The sequence below is a fragment of the Saccostrea echinata genome, unplaced genomic scaffold, assembly GCF_033153115.1.
Source record: "Saccostrea echinata isolate AGI-Se365-2 ecotype Australia unplaced genomic scaffold, CSIRO_AGI_Sech_v1 ptg000012l, whole genome shotgun sequence".
NCBI classification, from domain to species: Eukaryota; Metazoa; Mollusca; class Bivalvia; order Ostreida; family Ostreidae; genus Saccostrea; species Saccostrea echinata.
Window position 1 is genome coordinate 1726353 of NW_026889761.1, and position 27395 is coordinate 1753747.

Below are 27395 nucleotides of genomic sequence, written 5' to 3' on the forward strand. Positions count from 1 at the left end.
GAAAAACTTGGGGACTCTTTTTAAAATCGGTGTTTTACTCTATTAAAATAACAAACTGACGTAGAAATTTCAACGATACCTAGGTTAAAAAAAATCAAGTCTTCAAATACCCCTTTTCCGAATATTTGTTTATAGAAATTCAGGACCTACTGACTCATACCCAGAAGAGGACATAAAACTCAAAAATTTGGAAACTGTAGTAAAAGCACATGGTATTGGTAACATAAAATGAAACGGTAGATAAATATCAATTTTCAATTAACGGTACGTCACTCGTCAGCTTTTGAGAAAAGTTTGGTCAGAACAGCTATTTTCAAAAATATCAAATTTATTTTTATAAGTATGAATCAAGGAATGCCCATTTTACAACTAAATTAACCAAATTAAATTAACAATTAAAAAGCTCTCTCAAAATGGGTTAAAAAAATATAACATTTATAGGGAACCTTTTGTTGTGATGGAAGGGTATTAAGAAGAAAATTATCAATATGTACAAATTTCACTTATTTTATATGTTGGAAATTGGTCAAACATATTTTTACCTTAAAAAATTCTCATGTTATCATATGCTAGGAATATTCAATAAAGTTTCAAGTGATATTTTTAGAACAAATTTTACCCATTACATTACTTATGCAGCAATATACCATCACCTGCATACGGAGTTTATATCTCTCAGTTGATTCGATACGCAAGAGCATGCTCTACGTATGTACAATTTCTAAAACGAGGTAAATTATTGACAAACAAGTTCATGAAACAAGAATATCAGCAGTCTCGTTTAAAGTCATCATTTAGTAAGTTCTATGGTCGATACAATGACCTTGTTAGCAAATACAATTTATCTTTGAGTCAAATTCTGACTGACGTTTTTCATACTAATTGTTAGGCCATTATTTACACACTGAATTGTCGACGGATTTTTCCGTTATTTCCTGATCATGACAAGGAGCAAACAGCGGGTGTGACCTGTCGGCAGGGGATGCTCACTCCTCCATGGCACCTGATCCCACCTCTGATGTTTTGGAGGTCCGTGTTTGCTCTGCTCCTATTTTGTATTGTTCAATGGACTTTTGAGCTTGAAAATTGTTCGTTATCTTCATATATTTCATTGAATTGTTTACAACATAATACTTGATATCGAAATTACTTTACGGAACTCTTTCGCGGAGGAGGTAGGAAACGTCCATTAGTTGGGGGCAATGTGATGTTGCATACGGTACGAGATCGATCACTGTAGATTTGTAAAGTACATATAAGAAAGAAATCCTGGTCAAATCTATTGCTTAATGTTCGAAGCACTACGCTGATAAAATTTAGCAGATGCTAGTTCCTTTGTGTTACATTTTTGTAGACATTTTCCGCTAAGCCGACTCTTCTTATAATAAATTGAACCATTTTATTTCTGGGAATTGTTACATTTAAAGTTTAAACATTCTGAAAAAGATGAATTACTTTTGGCCTACTCATTGATCGAATTATTTGATTGTCACTAGTGTGAACAATATGTTATGCCTCGAAAATGACATGAGATTTAGAGCTTCTTTGCCTATGTCGCGAAAGAGCGACAGTAAGTTAGATAACTACATGTACGTGGTAATACCAATACTGAGTATTTTGATACACATTTACATGAACCCAAACACAATATCTATTATGATTTGATGAATACTTTTGAAATATATATGAATTAATAGGTTTAGCTAAGTTTGTAAAACTGTTCTTACATTATTCTATGCCTGAACTTCCTACAATGTAAACATTAAACGAATATATTTTTTTTGACAACCGTCAGTGCTGTCCATATCAAAGATCTTTTTGTAGTTCATTATGTTAACTGTTCACATGTTGATTTGTTCAATTGCTAACTTTGATGGTACTAACATACACCACGTGGGGGGTTTAGTGAAATAAAAAGTTTCAAGTTTCACTCTAAAGAGACGCGCGCGGAGAAAGCGTTTAGTGTATTAAATATGGACTTGTTTATCTTGGAAATACTTTTTTCCCTCTCTCTCTCTCTCTCTCTCTCTCTCTCTCTCTCTCTCTATATATATATATATATATATATATATATATATATATATATATATATATATATATATATATATAAAGCACTAAAAATCACCAACGACACGAACAGTAATAATTGTCCAATTTTCGGGACGACCTGTCCCTTCCTCAGGACAAAGAAAAAAATTAAGAAGTCATAAAGAAAAAGGAAATAGAGAAACAAAAACAATTAGCACTACTACTAAGCTATTAAACACTAAATATTTACAGTGCTACATGTTTAATTTGAAGTTGATAAACAGTTGTGAACAAAGAAATCCGGAGCGCTATGAATTGCGTCCGGTCTATCGGGTGTATTCAGGTGAAGTACATATATATATATACATATATATATATATATATATATATATATATATATATATATATATATATATATACATATATATATATATATATATATATATATATATATATATATATATATATATATATATGTGTGTGTGTGTGTGGGTGTGTGTGTGTGTGTGTGAGGGTGTGTGTGTGTGTGTGTGTGTGTGTGTGTGTGTGAGGGTGTGTGTGTATGTGTGTGTGTGAGGGAGGGTGTGTTTGTAAGACCCCGATACTCACTACACGCACTAGGTAACACACCAGCAAGTCACTACATTTTGAAGAGTCACCACTTACACTCATGTAGTGAGTTTTCTAAAGTGTTGAAAACGGAATTTCGCACCGTATATTACCCAGAAAATACAAAATTGTTCATAGTGTGAGTTTCCGGTCTGAACGTGATTTTTTCCACACACATTTTCATGCTGCATCATGGCGTTTACACACTTTCCCCTAATGGATTTTTTGCGCATGCGCACGAGTAACTTCCGTGAAAATGGACATCAACAGTAAAAGTAAGTTATTAACAACATATTTTGACAATTTTTACATAGTACAAAATCCGAATTAACTGTTTTTGACATGTTTTATTATTATTTAGTCGCTTAAAGACCAGAGTACTGATAAAAAAAATTATAACATGATTTTAACAGATTATTTTGTTAGAAATGACATTCAGTTAAGGATGTGAATAAAGTTGCACTTCTTTTAAGGATATTTTCTCTATTAATTGAAATAATTAACTTTAAAATAACGTACCGTGTTTAATGTAATTATTATTTTAAACTTTAAAATCAGTTTTATATGTTACATAACATTTATTAATATTGACTGAATTTCCTCGCAATTCCGACATTTTAAAGTAGTTTGTCAAAGGCAATGCGATTGCAAACAGATAAATTAATAAATTATAGGCCCTAAGTTTGTCTTTTGTGCACTTAACATTAGGATATTGAAAAAAGTCATTGTGAGTTACTGGTTGTAAAAGTAGAATGAGGGATAATCCGAATTTCCTGATCAAGAATGATAAAAGTGGACTTACCTTTTCTTAAAAAAAATGTTTAGTAAATAAACATATGTAAATATTTTACTTAAAACAAGTGAATTTGTTTTAGTGTTCTTTTATCTGTTTGTTTGGGGTTTTTTTTAGTGTTTTTTATCTGTTTTAAACAATTCATTTTAAATAATGTTGCCTTATCTAATGAGATTATTTCATCATCTCTAATGAAATTATTTCATCATATAATCTCACATTTTATATACCAATAATTTGACTTTACCAGAACTTCCCGAAAGTTAAGTTTATTTGAAAGAAAGAGTTTGATGAAATATATGGAGATAACGAACAGTATTCAAGCTCTGATACAATTGCAAAATATTCAAGAGAAAAAATAAAATTCTTTCATATTTGCTTAATATTAAAGAACAAGTAATTAAAATAATTGTTTGCTTGTTTACCATCCCTTTGAAAATTTTTCTCTCATACTGAGATGCCACCACTTGCCGGTGGAGGGGCAAAAATTTAGACCTGTGCACCAATAAGCAATTATGGATCTTTTTCATGCCAGCGCATACTATGAAACAGAAGCTCGGTATATACTGTCATCCAAAGGACCTGTCCCCATGTCCTGCAATGAGATTCAAATCCGCAATGTAAGCTGCGACTCCAGAGCAAATGCTATAACCACTGCGCATACTATTAGTAATTAAAAAAGATAAATGTGAGTTAAATGGAAAGAATTTTCAAGCTTTCTTTATGCAAAAGGATGGGAGCAAAATAAATCAACATTTTTAGACTAACATTTTGGTTGGCTTTCAGTTTTCAGATTATTTCTGCTGCTATATAGTTGAATCTGATTCGCCGAGAAACATTTGTTAAAAAACACTATTACCCACCGAATGATGAAGTCATGCCCTCCGGCATAGCAACAGTCAACAATGCTTCATGACGGGTGATATTCCAAAAATAGTGACTGCGCAGAATTTATGCATGCAAGGTTCACTTTTATATGTATTCGCAAAAACATTCAGCATAATATAATAAATACTGCATGAAGTTGAGTGTAACATTGAAAATTTTCACCCCAAGAAAACCATTGTCAACCGAGGCTCGATATCCTGAATCCTTGGATATCTTGAAGTTCTTTCTCAGTAATATAAAGTTTGAGATTGTATTATATAAATACTGCATGTAGTTGAGTGTAACCATGGCAACATTGAAAATTTTCAGCCTTAGAAAACCATTGTCAACCGATGCACAGCCGAGGTTCACAATGGTTTTCTTGGGGTGAAAATTTTCAATGTTACCCTCAATTGCACTACATGAAGTATTTTTCATATCATACTGAATGTTTTATACAAATACACAGTACAGTGAGTCGCCCGCGTGGCGCAGTGGTTAGAGCGCCTGCTCTAGATTCGCGAAGTAAGGAGTTGATCCTTACGTCGCGGATTTGAATCCCACTGTGGGACGTGGAGACCGGTCCTTTGGATGAGACCGTATAAATCGAGGTCCCGTGTCGCAGTAGGTGCTGGCACAAAAAAGATCCCTCACTGCTCAATGGCCGTAAGTGAAGAGTATAGGACAAAATTTGCAGCTCTCCACCGGCAAGTGGTGGCGTCTCCATATGAGTGAAAAATTCTTGAGAGGGACATTAAACAACATACAAACAAACAAACAATCACATTACAGTGAACCTTGCGCGCATAAATTCTGCAGAGTCAATATTTTTTTGGAATATCACCTGTAGTCAAGCAATGTCGACTGTTGCTATCCTGGAGGGTGTGGCTTCATTATTCAGTGGGTAATAGTGTTTTTAACAAATGTTTCTTGATGAATCAGATTCAACTAATTTACATGAAAGTATGATATTAAAAATTATGACTCAGTCGGCCTTTAATCTATCTAAGAGTACTACAATAAGTAAATGTTTGGGTTTTTTAATACATATAATACAATACAGAACAATGTGTTTGGATATAGCAAAGAGACAATCTCATTTATGCAATATGTTGTAAAAATGACAATTTAAAAAAAATATCTTGGAAGGGGGGGGGGGGGGGGGGTCCTGAATCTGCCACTTTTAATGTACCCGAAAGTGGTCAATAAGTCACAACTTACTTAGGGAAGTCATTGATTACTAGTCTGATAATTAGCATGGGTTAGGAATTAACAAGACATATAGTGTAGATTGAAATAGTAATACCTGCTTAACTGGGTTAGCAGAATAACAATGAAACTCCAAAAATTTTAAATACAGTCAAACCTTGATATCTAAGGATTCAAGATATCCAGGGCAAAATACCCAAAGAATAAGGGTTTGGGACTTCAAAATCCCTTTCAACATATCCATGATATTCAATATATCAGTGTCATGGATACTGAAGTTCAACTTAAGTAATTATTGCTTGAAAACTTGATATGTTTATATGCATATACACTATGCATATATGCATATGCACTATATGTTTGCACTATGTATATACACAAACTAATTCTCATTAATTAGGAAACAGCAATATGTTGTTATACAGATATCATGATTTATCGAGTTTGGTGATGCATTGAATTCGCACATTTTAGGGTAAATACAATGTACAGAGCTACAGTTTATTAGACTTTTTAATAAGATTTCTTGTCGCCTGCATGACGCAGTGGTTAGGGTGTCTGCTCTAGAGTCGCGGAGTAAGGAGTTGATCCTTACGTCGCAGGTTCGAATCCCACTGCGGGTCGTGGAGACCGGTCCTTTGGATGAGACTGTATAAACCAAGGTCCCTTGTCACAGTAAGTGCTGGCTCGAAAAATATCCCTCACTGGCCCTGAGTGCCGAGTATAGGTCAACATTTGTAGCCCTACACCAGCAAGTGGTAGCATCTCTATATGAATGAAAAATTTTCAAGAGGGACATTAAACAACAAACAATCAATCGATCAACAAGATTTATTAACTGGAATGAAATCTATAAGACATCAGGCCTACGGAAAAAAACATGCTTGTGTACATGTACCATTACTTGCTAATAAAAAATAGGGTTGATAGGTAAAATTTTGTTTTTATTTTGTTTAATTTTTTTTATAAAGGCATAAACATTGCAATTCATTTTTTTTAATAACAATTTGAAATTTTCGCAGAAAGATTGGAAATGACAAGGGTTAAAAACATGAAGAATGCTGAAAAAAAGATTTTAGGGAGTGCCAACTCACTTCGACATACATGTATCCCTTTATTTGAGATATCAGTGTTCTAGATAACAACCTTCATTAAAAGAAATTAAAATCTATAACAGGACATGAATGCCTTACTCAGGATAAGTTTTGATGAAACAAGCATCAGGCTTCTATGGTTCAAAATCAGAGTAAAGGAGGAATGATGAGGTCAAGGTCAAAGGAAACTTTATAAAGGTTTGAAGTATTATGACACAGTTGAATAACTCTCACCAATTTTGTGTTATTGTACGTTTGATAGAAATATAATGAATACTTTTTTTAAAAAAAAAGAGCTGTAACTAAAATAAATAGTAAGATTAATGATTAACAAAAGGAACAGGTCATAATTTGGACACAGTTGAAATGTTATCACCAATATGTGTCAGTGCAAGTGCATAGATAAAAATAAATTAAAAGATTTTTTTAAGACTAAGCTACATGCAAAATAAGGAATAGCGAGGTCAAGGTCAAAGGGAAGATCAAGATAAAAAAAATTGACATAGTTTATCTCAGATATGTGTATAGATAAAAATATCTTGAATAATTTCTTTGAAATTGAGCTAAATGCAGATTGAAATAGTTGGGTCAATATCATAGGGGTCACAATAAAAAATTCAGGACACATTTGAATACTTCTTACCAACATGTGATAGTACACTGTATGTGTATTTGGATAAAAAAAAAGTTCCTTTAAAACTGTACAAAATGCAAAATGAAAAAGCTAAGTCAAGGTAAAAAAAAATGGACACATTTGAATAGTTCTCACAATATATCATTGTGTGAATTTAGATAAAGATATCTTGAATACTAAGTATTTCCTTTGAAAATCAGCTGAATGTTAAATTCAAGTGTAGTAAAGTCAATATCATAGGGATAGTCAGACTTTCAGAGGATTGTTGGAAACATGCATTAAATTATAATTATTTCTGATTTAATTGTAATATTATTTTGTTTAGTTTTGAGGATAGGGGAATCATATTCAACATTTTCTATTATATTGTCAATTTCTATCAGAGCCTTCCTATTTGTGGATTTTTTTAATGCACTGTACAGCAAATACCTGACCATCCTTAGATTTATTTGCAACTTTTATGAGCCTATATAGCAGGCAACACATGTTTTTTCTTGGAACACTCTAGATAAACATACGTATGTACAAGTAAATATTTTTTGGAAAGAATTTTCAGCATAATGTCATGAACCACAGAAAGCATACAAAATAATGCAACATCCGCTTAATAAGTATATTTGGCTTCGTATTCTTAATTACTAGGATAATTTGAATTGCAATATCAATTACATTCAAGTTTCCACAAATTTATAGTCCATGAATAAGAGACTAGGCAATATTATTCACCAGAGTGGGACCAGTGCATAAACATAGATTTATAAAGTCTTAAATAAATTGGTCTCATACCTTCCACTGCAGTGAATGAATATATTTCCCGTCCTCATTTTGTATGAAAATTAAATCAAAGTAAATAAAAGATCATAAATACCCCTGTACATATATACAATATAATATGACCTTTAAATTTCTCCTTCATCAGCCATGTTGAGGCTGTGATATAGTTGGCTACTACTTGAAGGGTACAGACTCCATTCAGTTGCAAAATATTTGGTGATTTCCTTTTCTAAATGAAATAATTTTGGGAATTTTAAACGTGCATGATTTTGGATATCATGCAACCTGAAAATGTTTGAAAGTTGTATAAAATCTTACTTGACCATGACATTTTTTATTTCTAAGGAAATATGACATGCATTGGATTGTTTTTCTTGTAATTCTAGCAGGGATATATCCACTGCAATTCAATCAAGGATGTAAAGAGATTTTCCTCTGGTAAATTGTATTCTATACATCCTCAGAGGCTGAAGCAGCAAGCTAACTTGTAATACAAGATTTGTTTGTATAGCAAGCCAGCTGGTGTAATTTAGTATACATGTACTATGTACAGCTTGAGCTAAAGGTAAAATATTGTGATGTCACAAGGCATAGTTAAAAAGCACTGGGGCCTTCTGCACACATGTATGGAATACAACACAGAGTAAATCCCCTTCACCCTTGATTCAGCCTCAAGGTGTATGGAATACAATCCAGGGTAAATCCCCGTACACTCTTGACTAAAAGTATATTATATGCTTCTAACATACTGTCTAAATCTTAAATGTAGCATACTTTCTAAATCTAAATTGATTAATTAATTTCCTGATAATTTGATTATATTGATTAATTTGACAGTTTTGCACTGAAGGCCAGGTCTAAATTGTCCAAAAACTAGGAGGAACCTGTGATTTGAGGGTTTATTTCATGGATTTAAATAACTACATGTATTCATGAGTCTTTTCTCAATTCATAATAAAATCAGGGACCTTTATTAGGAGGGGGTTCGGGGGGGGGGGGGGGGGGGGGGGGGCGCCAACTCCCCTGTTATAACCAAAATTATTCGTATAAAGATTAAGAAATTTTTATTTTGTTGTTGCTAAATATTGCATTTATAATTTGTGTCCCAGGCCCTTAATCTTTAGACACCCTTCTGGATCCGCCTTTACTGAGTTATATAGATTATGTATGTAGGGTCTTTTGTTGTTAAAATGACTTGTCCCACCCTAAAATGGCCAAAATAAGTACCTTTGCCATCATACTTTGCAACTGTCCCACTCTAAAAGTCATAAATATTGCCTGCATGATATTACAAGATTTTCACTTTTCAGAAATGTGCTGGTTACCGGAAGTTCACAAGAACCAGTTAAGCGAAGGCAACACCCTACAACATGAACATGAACTGATCACTGAGACTGCATTGCGTATGAAAGACAGTTTTGTAAGTATTTGTAAGCTTTAAAGTATAAAAATCTTCTCTTGTTACTTTTGAAGATGGAAATTTAGAAGATGCTTGAAATTCATCGTATGTACTGTGAACTTTGGAAAGTTGTCACTTAGTTGAGAAAATTCGAACTAGGTCAGTTGTATGTGTCAATTTTTCGGAACGATAATCTTTATAGTGCCCGTTTTATTCATTTTTTATACACGTACAATGAACACAGATGGGCCTGCATTACAGTCTATCCTTGTTTGGGATTGGGAAACACAGAAAAGTTACAGTGTCTGTTTAAGGGTTTTTGGTCAACTCGTAACCAGCCTCGTATGATCGTATCTAGGTCAGATCTCCTCCTACAAGTAAGAGCCTCGGTTAAACGTCCCTACGCTCCTTATATACCTCGGAGCGCCAAGTCAAAAGTATATCGCCGTGAACCTCTAGCATGTTGAGTAGATCAGATCAAACCCAATAGGTCAACTCATATTAATGAAACGACAAAATTCAACTCGTAACCAGGAGAATTGTTACAAGCTGACTCCCCTATATAAATTGATGACAACTCATAACTTAACAATATTAACAATTTATTACCTCTTCTGAGGTCAACATGGTGAAATACGGACCCAAGACTTGGTCTACGAGGTGAACTGACCTGACCATAGATAGAATGTTCTATCATTAAAATGATAAATGTCCTATGGACCCTGTTTAACGATAGAATGCATTCCGTGTATTGTCCATGTAGCAAAGAAAATAGGGAGATAACTCTAACTTTGTGCATTTACTATGAAATGTCCCGAGAGTTCTGAATGTCAACATCTTGTGTAAATTTGAAACGAGTAAAAAATGTTGGTGAAAAAGTGTTGAATTCTTCCATTATATGGATTAAATTTTTAGATGAAAGGTATTTACAGTCTCAAAAGGTTTTTTATGATTAATTTGACTGTTATTTTCAATGCAACTTCATTAATTTTCTCCAAAATCATTTCGGAGTGATTCTGCAATTTTCTGCTATATTATTGGTATATGGGAGGGATTCTAACTGTAGTGAGGGCCTGTCCCAAGACACAGTTAGATTATTCTAATTAACCTGACCAAGGCCACGTAGTGGCCGAGGTCATGTCTGGTTAGCAAGTCGGTCATGTCAAGGGTCCTTCTTTTCACCATATGGAACTCATATGGGGTATCAATTGTTTTACAATACCGATAAGAAAATTATATATTATACACTTGAGTGCATGATATTGCATTACATTACCAATGTTTTTTGAATGGGATCTTGATTCGCTAGTGAAGTTGTTTATGCTGACTTCTGCAAGTCATGTTAGTTTTTGCATCATGATTTACTGATTAAAACAATTTTTGATTGACAGTAACATGCATTAAATTGTTATGCCCTGTTCACACGGAGAGTTTAATTCGCAGTAAATTAATGCGAAGTAAATAATGTGAATTAAAATAATGCAAATTAAATTGTGTTCACACTACAGCTAATGCGAAGTAAACTAATGGGAATTAAAATTTTATTTCTACAGTAAGGCTATTCAGTAAGGCTATTATGATGTCATTTTCAAATCACGTCGCCTTATGCGCAGCAAACCCATATTACATTCTGTCATAGTCTCTATGCACATTTCAGTGATTAACATAATTTTTCTTTGTTTTCCACTAAAAAATAGCATAAGTATCCATATCTGTCCACAGACATGTGGCATGTGACTTAATTGTGCCATTACGCATGCGTCAAAATTTAATTCGAATTAGCTTCGCTTAGCGTTCACACGGAGCTAATGCACTTTTTTAACGTATAATCATTATTCTATGCATTAAGTCAGGGATCTATATACTAACGGGATAGACATCTCCTTCAGTACTATGTTTACTCGCCCAAAACACTACAAGTTTTTCAAACTATGTTTATTCTCAGTAAAAAATTTGTTTTCCGATAAATGTAATCTGTTCTTTTTGTTTATTGGAATGGATATTTAATAAATTTTAAAGTATACGTTGTAAAATAATCTAAATGTAAAGCAAATTACCACCAAATTTTGCAATTCTCGGCCGATCAGGGGCATGTGTTGATTTAACATGTTTAAGTGATTCAAATTACGAGATAATTATGGGATATTCCAAATTATTGACTCAACGAAATTGAGCCTATGATATTTTCTGAAAGAAGAACAGAGGCCAGTATATATATATAATTATAATAGTAACTTGATCCGAAGAGCCGTATCATGTCAAGTTGACATGCACGGATCATCAGATCAAATGAGTTTGATCTGATGATCCGCGCCTGTCAACGAGACGTAATACGGGTCTCAGGATCAAGTTACTGTTATAATGATAAATTTATTATATACCCCTTTACAACTAGCAAAATATAATAAAAGGAAACTTTGAGGATCAATTACATAACTTTTATCCGTTAAGCAAACCATTTTATCAAGGAACTTTTTGATCCGTGAGAATAAAAACAGCATTTATCTGTGTCAACTCAAAACCATATATGTTTGTATGTTAACATGTTAAGATTTGAATTGCCTTGGGTACGACTTGACTATGGCCATATGACATTGGGTGGCAGGGGATAGTTTCATACTATAGTACACACTGTCAAATTTAAAAACTGAGATATCCCCTGATTGATGTGATATTTTATGTAGAAAAATGAATAGAATAATTATGGGATACATGTACATGTGCAGTGTAGCAGAGCTTGCTGAGAAAAATGATGTGCATCATGTAGGTGTCACTCTGATGCTTAGCATATATAGAGTTGTAAATGCGAAACTAAGACATTTGGTCAGTCGCAGAGGAAATTCAGCTGAAAAGCAGTGGTGTGCATCTCAGAGGGAAGGTGAATGGCCCCAGATCAATTGGTGAATTTTCATTAGGGCATGCATTGTTCTACAGAATACTGGGTGTTTTATCCTGCTCGCTCGGGAATGGGATGGGCTGTATAGGTGCGACAGCAGCCCAAATCTTGGAAAAACAAGCCAAAGTCTTTGGAGACCTCCAAGTGCATTTTCGGTACATGTGCACTTTAATATGTAGGTTACATGTTATACGTTGACACATTTTTTGAGCTATAGATATATGAAGTGCAATTAATTAGCACCCAAGAAACTGCCCCAAACTATCTGTTTTTATTGACCTCATGCATATGCCTACCCCCTCGGCACATGTTTGGCATTGAAAAGAAAAATTATCCCCTGCCACCTTGATAACAGATATGTGGAAATAAATTTTCTGTTTTTAGAACTTCATGGAGATTTGTCATCTATTACAGCAAGTATTTAGAATAAAATATATTTAAACCAAAATCATTTTTTAATGCCAACTTTTAGAGATCAAAGAGCGTGCCTAGATAATTAATTAGAATTTGTTAGTATGGTATTTCATTGTACATTTAAGGCCATTCCAAGTTTTTTCAATGTTTAGCGTCCGCGTGTGCCTTGGTTTTTTTGACATCCCTTAACAAAAAAAAAAAAAAAACCAAACAAACAAAATCAGGAGTCCTGAAATTGTTTATTCTGGTCGATTCACTGAATTCTGTCAATTTCTCTAAGTATTTGTCTACAATATGCCATATTTGGAATATTTTAAGCATTTAATACCTTGATTTTGCTGAAGAATAAATATTTCTACGAGAAAAATAGATTAATGGAATCATATTCTTTGAATGACATCATTTTTATGGCTATAATGACTTATGTTTTACTTTTTGGTTTGTGTGTTTTTTGCGAATAGGTAGGGAAGTATTTGAAAGATGGGTGGATGCTAAACATAGAAAAAACTTGGAATGGCCTAAGGTAATATTTTCCATATGCATCAATTTCATAAATCTGTGGTGCAGCCATGCAAAATGACTTGATATTTTGGAGTTAGGAACCACATCAGAGGAAAAGTTTGTTGCTTAGCCAGTGGATGTCAATATGTTGATTGGTGGCTCTGATTTTATTAGGTCACCTGAGTCACTCAGGTGACCTATTGCTACATGTACCTGTTTTCATCTGTCGTCGTGCGGGTGTGCGTCTTGCGTAAACATTTTACATTTTCAACTTCTTCTCAAGAACCACCGGGCCAATTTCAACCAAACTTGCAACAAAGTATCCTTGGGTAAAGGTAATTCAAGTTTGTTCAAATGAAGCGCCACACCGTCTTCCAAGGGGAGATAACTAAGAATTAGTGAAAAATTAATGGCATCTTTTAAAAATCTTCTTCTCAAGAACCACTGGACCAGGTAAGATGAAACTTATGTGGAAACATCCTCAGGTAGTGTAGACTCAAGTTTGTTAAAATCATAACTCCCAGGGGTAGGGTGGGGCCACAATGGACGATCAAAGTTTTACATTATAGGAATACATAGGAAAAATCTTTAAAAATCTTCTTCTCCAGAACCACTGGGCCAAGAAAGATAAAACTTATGTGGAAACATCCCCAGGTAGTGTAGATTCAAGTTTGTTCAAATCATGACCCCTGTGCAGGGGTGTGCAACTACAAAAATTAGTTACTAGCCTGGGCTAGTGGAAGTAACAAAGTTACTAGCTCGAGGTTGAAATCATCACTAGCCCATTAACTACCGAAAACAATACATGTATAAGTATAACAAAAAGGTAAAAAAAAAAAAAAAAATTTAAGTTGAAATAAATAAAACAAATAATGGTTTCCACTATGTTATTGTCAGGTACTTCTCCCTATTTTTATCGAATATAATTGTGACAGTCACTGAAATGACTGGCGATAGCAACACACAATACATATATGTTGAAAAGAATTAAAGATTATGATTTTACAACAAAGTTAATTCGTACATCAATTCAGTCGATGTAAATATACATATACTTTCGTTTCAGATTTACTAGCCCGACAGGCTAATGCAGTATAGATTTATGATAGCCCAACCTCTAAAATTGGTAGCCCTGAGCGCTGGGCAATGGTAATTGCACACCCCTGCCGGGGGCAGGGCGGGTCACAATGGGAGATCAAAGTTTTACATGGGAATACATTGGAAAAATCTTCTCCAGAACCACTGGCCCAAGAAAGATGAAACTGATGTAGAAACATCTTCAGGTAGTGTAGATTCAAAGTGGGGCCATAATGAACAATGAAATTTTTACATTGGAATACGTAGGAAAAATCTTGAAAAAATTATTTTCTCAAGAACAGCAAAGCCATGATTGGTTATATTTACATGGAAGCATCCTCAGGTAATATAGAGTGGGGCCACAATTTATGATCAAAGATTTACATATGAATACATAGGAAAAATCTTTAACAATCTTCTTCTCAAGAATAGCAAAGCCATGATTTGTCTTATTTATATGGAAGCATCCTTGGGTAATGTAAATTCAAATTTGTTCAAATCATGACCCCCTGGGGTAGGGAGGGGACACAACAGGTGATCGAATTTTAGTTAGGAATATATATGAAAGATCATTTAAAAATTTTCTTCTCAAGAACAACAAAGCCATGATTAGTCATTTTAATACAGAAACATCTTCAGGTGCTGTAGATCACTAAATTTTCGGGACACATCATTTTCGCGAGATAGTCACTGACTCCTTATTAGCGAGACAGAATATTCACGAAATGTGTTTGCTGTATATAATCTTTAGGAATACTAAGATAAGTGAGAATGAAATTTTCACGAGCACACTGTCTCACATAATTACGCAAAAATAAAGTTCTTGTGAATAAAAAGTGTTTTACAGTAGTGTAGATTCAAGATTATTCAAATTATGACCCTCGGGGGTAGGGTGGGGGCATATTAGAAAATAAAACTTATAGGAAAAAAATCTAAATTGGGGACAGATTAGAACTTAATTTATGAGTTGTTACTGAATATTAGACTAATTATTTCGAAGATCATGATCATCCTATTTTTCTTGCTTTTGGGCAACAAATTAAGGTTATATCTATTCAGTTTATTTTATACTCTATGGATCCTCTATGGATTATTGTTTTATACTCACGTGACCGTTAAGGCCCTTGGGCCTCTTGTTATATGATACATCATGGATATCATTTAATTTCGATGACGAATACCAAGAGTGCAGACTGCAATGAACTTACAAACTAGAAAATCAGGCTTTCTTGCATTTTGTGGGGTCAGCCAAATGGCACAGTGCACATTTTACACTAATACAGTGGCTATACAAGCTATAATTTGGGTCCATTAAAAATGAATTTGTAATTTTTTTTATTTGTTTACCGAATAAAATTATGAAAATGTTGTAAATCACACTTGAAATTGAACATGTGATTTAGATGGCAAATCATAATTATTGATATTCGTTTGTGTCGGCATCCCGGTTAAAGTTTTAGGAGCAAGTCCATTCCCAAGTAACTATAAGCCGTACCTGGACCCAACTTACATGGATGATGCATCTAGGGATGGACAATACTAGACTTGCTTCAGATACTGGATCTGACCTAAATTTTTCTAGATGAGTGACCAGGTTAAAGTTTTTGGAGCAAGTCCATGCATTTCCAAGTAACTAAGCCCTACCTGAACCAAAGTTGCATGGATGATGCACCTAGGGATGGACACTACCAGACTTGCTTTGGATGCTGGATCTAACCTTTATTTTCCAGATGAGTAATTATTAGCCTTACCAGAACCAAACTAGCATGGAATGATGTATCTAAAGATGGACACAAGAAGACTTGCTTTTGATGCTGAATCTGACCTACATTTTTCAGATATGTGACCAGAGTAATGTCTTTGGAGTAGCTCTATCACTATATGACATGTTATGACTAAACTTGCATGGATGACGAAACTAGGGATGGACACTACCAGACATGCTATGGATGCTGGAACTGACCTACATTTTCTTTATGAGTAAACAGTTTAAGTTTAAAGTTTTTGGAGCAGGTCTATTCCCATGCAACTATAAGTCCTACTTTAACCAAACTTGCATTGATAATTGATCTCGCACAAAATTGGTACAAGATTTACCTTACTTATAGATACACATGTACCATTCATTGAGCTTTGTAATCTTTGATTACCTATGTTTATATGTTTAAAAAAAAAACTCAATAAACAGTTAACTTTTTTGTAAAAAGTATCACTAGTCAACCAAGAAACTTGTTTTCCCTTAGATCCAACACAAGTTTTGGTGGTCATTTGATTACAGGCAAAGAATTGATTAAAATTTAAAAAAAATCTTCCAATATTTGGTCGATAAAATATTTCAGGAGTGATCATTTCAATGACAAAACAAAAGGTTAACAATGGTTTTCAAAAGGGTGTCAATTTCATTTGTTACCCTCCAAAACAGGCACCATTTATATAGTATGTTATGAATTAAAGCTTATGTATTCCCTGATCACATCTATTTTCAGAGAAGACGAATGTCACCTTCGTCAGAAGCAGATTTTTACTGCCAGGCTGGCTTTGACCAAAACGGTTTTGAGATCAAATTTATATCAGACTATAAAAGTAAGTTTATATTATTAATTTACTCTCAACATCTGTGGTTTTGTTTTGTAAAGTGGATGGATGTAGAAAGAATGATAATATTGCTTGAATTTCATATTTTTTTCATTACATGTTTATAATTTTATATGCTCTTAATTTATAGTTTTGTGCAAAAAAGTTAAAATCCAGATTGATCTGTATTTAAATTTAAGTTTGTATATTTTTTCGAAAAAATATTTTTTGTATAATTTTTAACATAAATGATGTTTAAACAAATTGGAAATACTGGGGCTGATTTTAGAGCAATCCCCTAGTTACAATATGATGTCACACAAAGACACATTTAGCAGAAGACTTATACCTGGAAAATAAGATCTCAGAATCTGAATTGATAAATTTTTTTGTAATATTTTGTGTCTATAAGTAAGTCTTTTATTGAACCTATTTGACCAAAGTGAGCATCGTGGCCCATGGGCCTCTTGTTTGAAGACAGTTTTAATTTTTAAAAGGTGATGTTGAATCTAAATGCTTTGATGTTTTAGACATCCAAATGGCTAGCTCAGATGTGGAAGTGGAATCGGACCCTTTTAGTTGGGAATTCAATGGAAATTCATTTGACAGTGATGATGATGATGAGATTAATTCAGGTAATATATATAAGGCCAAAAAAAATAATAGTCTTGTTTCCTGCTACCAGCCTGAAAAAAAATAGGGTAGGTAGGTAGGAAAATTATTTTATTTTATATTTTTATTTTATTTTTTTTCCGACATCATTTTTTGGATATGAACTAATACAAGATAAAATTAAACATGTCACAGGTCAATATTATACAATTAATTACCCCTTATGCGGTCAACATGGTAAAATAAGGACCCGAGACCTAGCCCACGAGGTGACCTGACCTGACCGAGGCCGCGTAGCGACCGAGGTCAGGTCAGGTCAGCGAGTGGGCCAGGTCGAGGGTCCTTATTTTACCATGTTGAACTCATAAGGGGTAATCAATTGTTTTATTATACCGATATAAGTTAAGGCAATTTTTGTAAGCTTAATTACTAAAATAATAAATTACATGTATAAGACCTACGAACTGTTATCAGTGTTCCATCGGGATGGGGATTCGCTAGTTAAGTTGTTTACTTTTCGGCTGCTAGTCATGTAAGTTTTTGCACCGCCGATTTATTAAAACACTCTGTGATTGTCAGTAACATTGCATTTTTATAAATTCACAGATACCATTCCCGACTACAATGACAATCTGGTGCAGACTTTTACTGTACAAGAGAGCCGAGTCTGCGTTCGTTGAATTTGACATTGTATTGTAACGAAAGTTAATTTCAATGAAAACGATAAATGTTATGACGCATCTAAAGGCCAATCGTGTTCCGTAACCTAAAAATACTATACATATTTTTATAACGGCAATTTTTGTAATGTACAACTGTATGCATATTTTTTTTTAATTTGAATGAAATTTGGATCAACAGGTCATTTTTAGCGGTCATTAATTTTATTGACCAGTCATTATACCCCACGTGCAATGATTCCTAGGTCATTATTGCTGTAAACGGTACTTTTTGGAGTCATTATTGAGTTTAAAAGCCTTCTAACAAGCCAATCAAATTTGAGTATTCTTAATAGAGGTATAAAAATGTCTTTTAAAATTAATTCATGTCTTTTTATAAATGCAAAACTCAAGTGGTATTTTATGAAAGTCCACATTTAAAACAAGAATTTCATGAAATGCTTGTTTTGTGTTAACACGAAAACCGATTATGGTGACAGAACGATGAAATTCCAGAAATTCCTGATTTTTTTCCTTCCAAAACCTAAAAAAAACTTTAGGGTCGGGTGCAAAAAAATAGGGTAGGTCTGGTAGCAGGAAACAAGACTATTATTTTTTTTGGCCTAAATATAATTATACAAGTTGCACTACCCAGTCTGCTGTTAAGCTAATTTCATGATATCATAATGTCATAAAGAGGGATTTAATATTTATCATGTTTATTCACATGTTTTTGGACACAAACTATTTTTTGAGGCGCATCCCTAACAGCGATGTGGCCTCATTGCAGTCGACCCCCATTTCTTTCTTTTCAATTACTGCGGCGACAAAGGACTCCACAATATTGATTCTAAATACGCCATTGAAAATAGAGCAAATGTATATTGACAAGTTGGTGATATTCATTGTCTATTTTAAATACCAAATAACATAAAATCTCACATATATATGTTGTTTATACTTTGAAAGCAACAAAGATAACAAAAAAGAAACAATTACAAAACAAAACAAAAATAGAGAAAGAGAGAAAACAACAACAAACAAACATGTGCTACGCGGAGTAAGATCTATTTACATCACAACAGCTCTTGCCATAAATTATTAGGCCTTGTAATACGACATTGCTTGTACGAATATCTGAGAAAAATATACAATAATTTTATTTTATAAAACATCACTAACAGTAGGAACAAGATGGTTGTTTTTATAGAAATAGAAGGGATATCATTATTTTTTCACTTGATGAAACGAATAGTAAGATGTTCAACTGAATAAATTTTTGCAACAAGGGCCACCTTTCGCAGTCAAGACGAACTCTAAAAACGGCGTGAACTCCGAAAACGAAGTCTTTGGCTCCATCATGCATTGCGGCAAAATGGCGTCCGATGTAAACAAATGATGGATTGTCGTTCGCTTTCTTCAAATATACGGCTGCATAATGGCTGTATTTAGTGCATTGTGACTTTACTTTAATTTTTGTTGAATGGATAATTATATTTATGAAATTATTTTGTGGATATTGACTTATTTATTGCTTCAAACTCTTGCATAGTAGTAAATTGGATTATACGACATCGAATTCAATACTGCCGGTAAGAATTATTTTCTTATTTGATTTATTGTCTCCTTGATTTAAATTTTATGTTGTTCCTACGATATCTAAGTGCTTTTACTTGTTTTTGAAGACACCCAGCTTGTATGTATTTTAATTAGAAAATGCGCATTTTTCACTACGGAGCAGAGATATTCACAGGTTTATATTTAGAAGACATGTTGTGACCTTAATTTCTAGAAGAGTGGTTTTTAAAGATTTCATTTTGATAGCTAATAGTTTTAAAAATGTTTTCATAATAATATCTGTTCGTATGTGATAAAAAAAAAATCGGTAAATAACCATGGTAAGAACTTACGCGTTCAATTCAGTTGTCGTACACAAATAAAAATACCGGAATGCTAATATATGTTTAAAATTCAGTCAAGTTTTTAATAGTTACAATATGTATTGTCCCATTTTGCATATATATCCCTTTTATTATGCATATTTACTTCTCAAACATATCATTTTCTCTGTAATTGACCTGACTTCAAACGTCAACTTTGAAAGTAAATATCTCCTTTTTTGCAAATAAAATAAAAAATCTGACAAATACGATCTCTTCCGAAGTCTTTTATTTAGCATTTCTGAGTACTGGCATAATTGCCATACTTTCCAAAACTTTGCACAGACAGTTTTTGTAGACCCATCATTTTTGCCGAAAAATCGCTATTTTTTGTGCGTGTGCGCATGTGCGGACTCTATTTTCGGAGTCTTTTTCAGTCTCAATTTCTTATTTCCGGAAAAGCAAAGCTGTTTTTGGAGTTTGTCTAGACTGTTTTGGGAAAAAAATTCCACGAGGAAGGGTGACACGAAACGGTGAAATGATCAGTTTTTGGTAAAATGTCAGTTGAGTATGATAAAATATTTGATAAAAAATTGCAATGACAGTGGATTTCAATTTATAGGTTTACTAATACCGTATAAACATAGACTTTTTGAGTTGATTTTATCGAAAATATCGGAGGAAACGTGTTTCATAGTATACCGTATACCACTCCCGATTGTTTTTTTTTTTTCAGTCCGAATTATATGAACATTTCATGTATCCCACTATGGTTTACGTATTATGTCATTTTGATTGATAAAACTAGTCTAAGACAAAGTATTGATATTTAAAAAAAAATGCTCATAATGAAAGAAACGGAAAAAATTCAGATATGAAATTATATAGAATTATTCAATAATCATTCATTTCTAAATTCTCGTTCATTATTTCATCTTTCTACTATGTTTATAATGAAAGAATAAAAAAAAATAAAAGTATAATTAAAATCAATTATAGATTAATTTAAATATCAATGAATTATAATTGATATATCAGACTATCTTTAAAAAAATGTTTGTTTGCCCTCTTCCGACCGACTAAAAAAATGCCACGACTCAAAATCTTTTTTTAACCTCAAAGAAATGATATTTTTAATTTTTATTTTTATTCCTGATTTTTTTTCGTTCCCTCAAGATGTATGTCGAATTTTTCTGAGTAAAAAAATTTGAGTTTTCTACCTTCAGTGCGATGCGTCTCTCAGGCCTTCAGGCCTTTGATTTTATGTAATGCCACCATCAGTATCAATACTTCATAAAGATAGGCTTCACCCAGTCTGACTATTAAGCTAGATTTATAATAAGGTTACGAACAAGGATATATTTTCATCAAGGAGCAGTGGTCTAGCTTCCATTTGTTGCAGTGTCTCCTAAATTGTGCACATCATTGAAGAACCATTTATAAAATTTTCAAATCAATCAGCCAGAACATTGTTATAGCAAACATGCTTAAAATGAATTTATATGCTTACATTGAAGTGATTTCCTTCCCCATAGATTTAAAAGTGTTGTAAATGGAAAGTTTATGTTTATAAAGAATTAAATATTTTGGTCCCCGGCTCTTTGCTATTGTAAGCATGTTTTACTGTATTACTCCATGTTATTTGAATAATTAATTTATCTTTATTTTGTGTGATGCCATTTTAACCATTTCTACTAGTGTTGTCAACGAGTACCTGGTTAACCGGTTAATCGGCAAACAATGCGAGTATCAGATAGTAAAACTGCTACTCAGTTACTCAGATATATAGACAAAAGTAGAAAAGAAATGTTATTTTGTTCAGAAATGAATGTACACCTCTACCATTTTATTTACCGTTATTTAACGTTAGACTTGATCTAGCATTTCACAAACATGACCGATTTGTTTTGATAACACTTAGTTTTCACAGTTTATCTAATCGATGGCTTTGATTGCCAAGCAGTATACAATGTAGAAAACCTGGGTTAATTATAATTACCTCACTTATACTGTGCTAGTCCGCAGTACAGGATTAATTTTAAACAAGATGCCTCCACAGCCATCAAAAGCATAGATTCCGAAATGTTTTAAAAGAATTTAAATCCGAAAGGTGTAAAATATGTAAAATGAAATTAACATACACAGAAATGAAACTAAAGTAAGTTTATATTTAGGACATCCGCAAAAATTGCCAACTTAATATTACAGGATATTCAAGAACAAATTCATTTAGAAGCTTTAATTTGTCTTTGTGTAATTAAAAATAAATAAATGAAACGCATCTACAGTGCATTTGCGTTTGATATTGGCCAGTATGTAAATGTTAAACATGGAAATTGTAATGACGTTACATATATTACAGTTATTATTGAATACATACCATGAGCAAGGATGTTTAAAGGTCTAAAAAAAAATCCATCCGTGTAACCGTTTACTTGATCGGAAAAGTAAGCGAGTAACCGGTTACTAAAAATTGTCCGATTTGACAACACTTATAAGTATCAACACATAATTATAAGATTGGATGCTGCTCGGTTCGGATGGCCAGAGTCATTTTCATGACATAATTGAAGACATATTACTGGCATTTTGTTTTTCTCACATTACTTGAATTCTTGGTTGCCTACAACAAAAATATTTAAATTGATATTTGTAACAGAGATTTAATTTGCAAATTTAAAAATAATGTTACAGTAGTTAAGAACTGGAATTAGTATAAAAGTAAGAAGAACTGGTATACATTGCTAACACAATGAAGCATCGGCAAAGTATTGAAATTATGAAGAATAAGAATCAGAGTGAAATGTATTGAGCATGGATATGAAAAGAAGTGACATACTGTTATGAATGAGATTGAGTGGCCTCTTGCTTTTACTTAAGGATTTTCCAAAACACTGATTGATTTGTATTTGAGAATAAATTGTAGGATTCTTATGAGATGCAAATCCAATTTAAAAGCTTCATCAAATTAAAGACAGACTGAATTATATGTCAAAAGAATGTGAAATGGCATTTCATTTTGAAATAAAAACATGATTTCAACTCAGAAAAACCAATGGGGTACAAAGTAAACAAACTGGAGTGACATACCTAGATTCTCTCTAATGGTTAATACATGTATGTTTAATTTGGGATGATTATTTTGATTCCATATTTCTTCTATGATATGCATTATAGATAAGTCTACTAAACATGTTTTATAGAGTTCACTACCCCAGGAGGTTAAATATTATGATTAGATATTATATCGTGTTTTTTGTTTTGTTTGTTTGGCAGGGGGGGGGGGGGGGGGTTGCTGTTTACCAATCTCCTATGCAGAGTAGTCGTTCGTTCCTCTCTCAGACCTCTGCAATGTTTCGCGTCAAGATTTTTGACATAACGTAAAAAACATAATATTTCAAGGACTATTTCTTTATTATTACTTTCATTCTGAATGAAATATATTCATGTTACAGACATACATTTTTAGGGAAAAAAATATAAATTTTGCTATTTTCTATTCAGGGATATACTTTCATTGTTTATAATACTAGTTGAGCCATATATAATTTATCCATAGTAGGAACAAGTTGATGATAAATTTACTGCAAAGGAAATGTAGTTTGTTTTAAAATTGCCAAATCACTCATTGTGTTCATAGTTAAGTGCTAGGTATTGCAAATTAAAAATCCTATTACAATACCTTGGATACATTGCAATATTAAATTTTGTATTGAAATATATTACAATATAACATTATTTCTATTTTTTTTATTTTTTTTTCTTTTTTCATCAAAGACAAAACATGTAGTATATTTTTTTCCTTCATTCCATAGCAACATTGATGTGAAGCCAGCAATTTTTTTCATGCTACGTACAGTATTTAATAATCTCTGCATTAGTCACATACCTCAGTATTTGTGTCGACGTTTTGAGTTTCTATCTTTAACTTTAAAATTTATCACGCAGATGTAGTGAATTTCCGTGTCAGAGGACAATAATTGCACATGTAGTGATTTTCCTTCCCAGAGTATATTATTTACACACACATGTAGTGAGTTTCCTTGCCAGAGTACATTATTTACACATATGTAGTGAGTTTCCTTGCCAGAGTATATTATTTACACAGATGTAGTGAGTTTCCTTGTCTGTTTAAAATTATCACACACATGTAGTGAGTTTCCTTGCCAGAGTACATTATTTACACAGATGTAGTGAGTTTCCTTGCCAAAGTACATTATTTGCACACATGTAGTGAGTTTCCTTGCCAGGGTAAATTATTTACACTCATGTAGTGAGTTTCCTTGCCAGAGTACATTATTTACACATATGTAGTGAGTTTCCTTGCCAGAGTATATTATTTACACACACGTAGTGAGTTTCCTTGTCTGTTTAAAATTATCATACACATGTAGTGAGTTTCCTTGCCAGAGTACATTATTTGCACACATGTAGTTAGTTTCCTTGCCAGAGTACATTATTTACCCACATGTAGTTAGTTTCCCTGTCTGTATACATTTATCACACAGATGTTTTGAGTTTCCTTGCATTGGTTTATTTTCATTTTCGATCAATGTTTGGAATCAGCTTCTAGTGTTTCAATGTTATCGAATATAATCAGACACCAGATTTCTACTTTACAAAGCATAATTTTGAAATTTTAAATTCAAAAGTAATGAGAATCTTTTATCAAGTATATTTTTAGAATCTACACACCTAGTTTAATTAAAAATCAAAACAAAAAATAGGGGTTAATGTGCTTCTCTTGGCGCTATTGAGCATTTAGTTTGACTTTTTTTGCACTGTAAATACGTCTTACACATAAATCAATTTTTAAAGTTTTTCCTCCAATATTTTTTTCAAATAAATTATGGGAACAAACACAGTCTTATTTCACCTTGAATATATAGGTGTATTAAAATTTGTGACAACAAAAAATTTTCAAATTACTTCGCAAGTTCAATTATTTGACCTTTTTGCACTCAGAAAATATTTTTCTGGCATTAAAAAATTTATCAAGCAATAAAATATCTTGAAAGTAATGACATTTTACTGAATTTAAGAAGAATGGTTAAAAGTATTTTATATATTCAGAAAAGAAAATTAAAAGTGGGGGTCTGTGATGTTAATTTTTAGTTATTACCGAAATAGTGCTAATTTTAAGCTTAATTTAGATTACGGCTATTTTTTCTGGATTTTCACAATATATTTGCTATACTTATCAAATATAATGATAGAATTCATGATATTTTATTTGATATATAATTTAGGACCAGCATAAAACAATTCATGGCTCAGAATAACTCTGTGTGTAGGCTGCATGGAAAAATAGGAATCCAAACTTAGCATACTTTAAATACTTTGAAAGAGAAAGAAATTATCATTTTCTTCTAAAAAAAAACCTTCCGCCACAAAATATACTGTATGTGTCCATAAAATAGTGTATTCAAAATTTAGCGAAATCACTGGGTTTTGAGGTGTTGGCGACATCATGAATTAGCGCTATAAATGTCTGTACCATATATTGTATTTATAAATGATTTCTTAGTGGTATTCATGAATTAGGGCATTGTTGTCTGCGCCAAGGGCCCCCTAAAATATGAAGCCTGCTTTTTTAAGTACACATACAGTAGTTCCTCACTTAATGCTTTTGGTATGGAATTTAATCATGGAGTTTTAACTGAATATATTTTAATTGGTATTGTAGAATCCAAATTTATTGTAAGAACTAAAACATTATGCAAAAGTGGAAATATAGGTTAAGACAAAAATCTACTCAAAAGCTCAGGAGCATTTTACTTCTTCTGGAGAACCACTTAGCAATTTTAATTTGTTTAAATGAATGGTGACCAACTTTTCAAGGAGAAGTAGCTATGAAACAGTGAAAATTTGATTCATATAAAAATCTCCTTTTTATAAACCATTGAAACTTATGTGGAAGTGTCCTGACATGGTATAGATTCAAGTTTGCATGTTCAAATCTGACTTAATGGGGTAGGTGGAACCAGTATGGAATCAATATTTTTTTTTACATCAACATATAAAAAAAATGTCATAATAAGATGCGGTCATAACATGGTAGTTTGTTCAATTGTCTTTTTGTATAAAAATAAATAAATGAAGTGCATCTACAGTGGGGTAGGATAGGGCTACAATGAAGGATTGAAGTTTTTCATTGGAATGTATGTCACAACAGGACATTGATTAGTGATATTAATGTCCTAGCTGTTATCCTCAGAAAGTGCTGTACAATTTTTTTCCCAATCATGGTTCCTAGAGGTACCTGTAGAGTGGCACAACAATAGTGGATTTAAGTTTTTTGTGGGAATATAAAGGAAAAATATGTTTAAAATAAAAAAGAAATGGAATTTTTTTTAAATACAATGTATTTTGTGATAAAGAACAAACAGCAGCATTTTTTTTCTTCCATAACTGGTACCATTGAACAGAGCCATTCCACCAAAAATGTTAATTATTCCTAGTTTGAGAGCATTATATTTTTCATCAAATTTTGAATTCGTCTATTTTTATGAGGAAAAAATTGTAAAATGCTAAGTACAAGATCTTTGGGATTGGTATTTTGACTACTTTGTATGGACATTCTTTAAATAGTGCACTGTGCACAAATTTGGTTGAGAATGCACATTTAGTTAAGTATTTTAGTATATCCCTATTCGTTCAAGCTATATATACTGTCCTGTCTGTCCACTTTATTTTGCAAGTCATCTAAATATTTAAGTGGTAGCCAAAGAAATTCATTTTCAGGTGATTGATTAGTTTTTGTAGATGTGTATGAATTTTGATCTCTCCCCTGAAGCTAAGCTGAAGTGAAGTGATAATTCTGTTGAACATGAATTGTTAGATATCAAATGAATTCCAAACTTTAAGACTTCGTTTCAATATGAAGGGATATGTTAAGATTCGAGCATTGATTGGTAAAAGAATGTCTTTGTGCTTGCATGATGAACTGGGTTGAAAAATTTTGAAAATATTAAATGTTTCCCTCAGCTTGTTGTGATCCTCCTGGACATCCAAGTGTTTTCGACATTGATGAAGATTTTGTCAATCTCTCTCTTGGACCAAACCAAGAAATGATGGTTTTAAGAAGATTATAGGATATGTCATAGAATACGAAGACCCCACCACTGGAGGCAGGCTAATGACTACCCAGTAGATGAGTGTGTTTATGAGGGTGAGTAACTGATTACTTGTTGACACATGTATCTTTCTTATGAACTAGTAAGTGGATTTACATGTCCTTTTGTTGCATGTAATTAGTATATTATGGCTGAAAACTGTGAAAAGATGTTTTACAAAAGTGATTCTTGAAATTTGTTTTGTTTACAAAACTTGAATTTGAGAGTTTTTTCATCAGTGAAGGGATTAAAAAATGACA

General features: G+C 32.8%; 1 protein-coding gene and 1 long non-coding RNA gene across 2 annotated transcripts in view; both read left to right on the forward strand.

Moving 5' to 3' along the window:
* The window catches only part of LOC133185663 (fibrinogen C domain-containing protein 1-B-like), a 150201-nt gene that overhangs the window by 84999 nt on the left and 37807 nt on the right, over positions 1 to 27395 (forward strand). The window lies entirely within an intron of this gene.
* Positions 16849 to 27391, forward strand: LOC133185202 (uncharacterized). Its single transcript, XR_009720885.1, has 4 exons — positions 16849 to 16878; positions 17400 to 17504; positions 27008 to 27191; positions 27375 to 27391. It is a non-coding gene; the product is annotated as an uncharacterized LOC133185202 (long non-coding RNA).